The sequence below is a fragment of the Schistocerca nitens genome, chromosome 10 (genome assembly GCF_023898315.1).
Source record: "Schistocerca nitens isolate TAMUIC-IGC-003100 chromosome 10, iqSchNite1.1, whole genome shotgun sequence".
Taxonomy (NCBI): domain Eukaryota; kingdom Metazoa; phylum Arthropoda; class Insecta; order Orthoptera; family Acrididae; genus Schistocerca; species Schistocerca nitens.
Window position 1 is genome coordinate 94,823,742 of NC_064623.1, and position 2,947 is coordinate 94,826,688.

The following is a 2,947-nucleotide window of genomic DNA, read 5'->3' on the forward strand; positions in this document are numbered from 1 at the left end:
TGCAGTCATCAAGGGTACGCGAATGGGTCTTCGGCTCCGAAAGCACATATGGATGATGTTTCGTTGAATTGTTCGCCCACTGACACTTATTGATGGCCCAGCACTGAAATCTGCAGCAATTTGCGGAAGAGTTGCACTTCTGTCACGTTGAACAATTCTCTTCAATCGTCGTTTGTCCCATTCTTGCTGGATCTTTCTCCGGCCGCGGCGATGCCGGAGATTTGGTGTTTTACCTGATTCCTGATATTTACGGTACACTCGTGGAATGGTCGTACGGGAAAAATCCCCACTTCATCGCTACCTCGGAGATGCCGTGTCCCATCGCTCGTGCGCCGACTATAACGCCACGTTCAAATTCACTTAAATCTTGATAGTCTGCCATTGTAGCAGCAGTAACCGATTTAACATCTTATATAGGTGTTGCCGATCGCAGCGGCGTATTCTGCTGTTTAAAAATTAAATTATGACTGACTGCGTGCTCCGATGATAGAATTCACTTAAATCTTGATAATCTGCCATTGTAGTAGCAGTAATATATATATATATATATATATATATATATATATATATATATATATATATATATAGGCGTTGCCGATCGCAGCGCCGTATTTTGCCTGTTTAAAAATTAAATTATGACTGACTGCGTGCTCCGATGATAGAATTCTAGTAAATGAGGTCGGGTGTAAAGTTACAGTCGTATTCAACATGCTGCCCCTTTCCTTGTGAGCAATCGCTGACGCACATGAACGCAAGCGCAGGCACAAAAATTGTAGAATGAACGCGAGTTGGGTATTCGTATTTACACTTTGCTCATTGTTCAAGCAGTGTGGTATGTATCTATTACTTTGCTCCGCAATTTGTGCTGCGTTTATTGTGATGAGAAAGGCCACAAAAGAAAAGACAATGTGGCTATGTGTAAAACTGTATCAAAACAACAGAGATACGAAAACGAAAAGTGATGGCGACGTTTAGTTTCCAAATTTCAGATGTAATTCACTGCGATTTTGTATATTTACTCCTTAGGGAACTGCAACGATAAGGCTGGCCATAACAATTCGCTAGCTAGCAACCGGCGACTTATACAGGGTGTTCGGAAATTTCCGTTACAAACTTCTAGGACTTGTAGAGAGGAGTGAGTATATAATATTTTGAATAGGAACTCATGTCTCAGTTCAGATGTGGTACGCGTCTGTTGAGAGAAAAAGAGAAGTTGCATGTCCTGGTATGCAGTAGGGTAGACAAATTGACGCGCACTACGTCACACAGTCACCTGATCTAATGCATTAGTGCTGTTCTGTACGTACAGTACGCTGGGTCCTTTTTTGTTTTGGAATAATGTAAACACGTAATGTTTAAGTGTTAATACACTTAAGTGATAAATGGCTGTTTCGTTATGTTTCCCTTTGAATTAATAACTAATAATTGTACTGCGTTACACCTAATTCAGTTCTTCAAGCAAAAGTGGATGAGTTAAACATCTGAATGGAAACCATTGTACCGACATTGGTTCCTGTTCAAAATTTCCCTGTATATGAGGTGGACCTATTTAATACGTTTCTCGAAATAAAGCATCTCGGTGAATAGAAATACTTACGTGAGGCGCCTAGTCGTTCTGTAAAGGTTATTTCATTGGTATTTTATTTTATAAAAAGTTGTTTAGTTATTAACGTTCTCGTACCCATCAAATGCGGTAGTGCCACAGACTCCACTAGAACGGAGGCCCTTACGCACGGCCTACATTTAGAGGAAATAACGCATACACAAATGCGCATGCGTAGTTGAGCTGTTGGAAATGAATGCGTACGCGCAACGTCGAACAGAAAAAAGGCATCGTTTGCACGCATCTTAAACGACAACATATTAGAAAGAAATGATAAGACCCTCCTGTGTCTTGCTTTGGTCACCCCAGTCTTATTTGTTTTAACAGAGGTCGTACTACTGTGACATGCGGTAGCGTATTTCTAGTTAATTACCCCTAACTGATGATCGTTATTAATAAAAATAAGGCGTTTTAAGTAGCATAATGTGTTGGATTAAAATGGTCATTTATGTTTCGACTGTAGAGTAACGAAAACCCAAATCATTTCTTTTAAGCGTTTCCACAAGGCGATCAATCGTAATAACTAACAGTAGCCGCAGAATTTGTCCTCCGTGTTATCTGTATTAACTTACTTTGAGTAGTTCCATTATAGTATTACACTTTTGCATGGTGTATATCATATGTTTGAGTTACATTTATACTCCCGGAGGAGTGTGCAAAAATTGCCGTAGCGGACGGTATTTCACGTCCACTAGGCGGGGTATTGGTAAAAGTTTTCAACTAGCAATAATCGCACCTCGGATAAACCTCATTGGTTACGATATTGCCACTGCGCAAAGGTAACTCAAGTACAATGCTGTCCAGTACTTATGACCTAAGGCAATACCTATTTTTGACGAGTACAGTATTCAGAAATTTGTTGGAAATATGCAACGAGGATTATAAAACCATCTCAGCTCGTAAGCTTTTGGAAAAAAATCGTTTTTAATTTACTAAAATGAAATTTTAGTTTGTAAACAATAAACTATAAGGGAATGAATGGAGACCAATGTTGCTGAGGTGTGTCCTGCCATCTGGTGTAGCAAACTGTGGTGTTGCAGTCGTGATTCAGTGACAATACGGAAGAGGCGCTTGCGTCATTTCCCGGCATTCAACGGGTTTAGAAAACTATCGTCTGCTGGATTGCATGAATATCTTGTATTTTTAATTAATATGTTATTGATGGTGTGTGGAATTATGACAAAGATCGTTATAGTCAGTGGTGCGTCTGGGCTTACAGTATCATGCTGTTAATTTGCTCCCAGTAACTAATGTATTGGCTGGTTCATTTGAGGTTAGGGCGCTCACAACGAAGTTATTAGCGCCCAATTAATTTAGCATCGGACACATGTTTCCCGATTCATT

At 39.9% G+C, this 2,947-nt stretch overlaps 1 non-coding gene across 1 annotated transcript; it reads right to left on the reverse strand.

Annotated features, from left to right (window-relative positions):
• Positions 1-2,243: 2,243 nt before the first annotated feature.
• Positions 2,244-2,384, reverse strand: LOC126210769 (U4 spliceosomal RNA). Its single transcript, XR_007540749.1, has one exon. It is a non-coding gene; the product is annotated as a U4 spliceosomal RNA (small nuclear RNA).
• Positions 2,385-2,947: the final 563 nt, after the last annotated feature.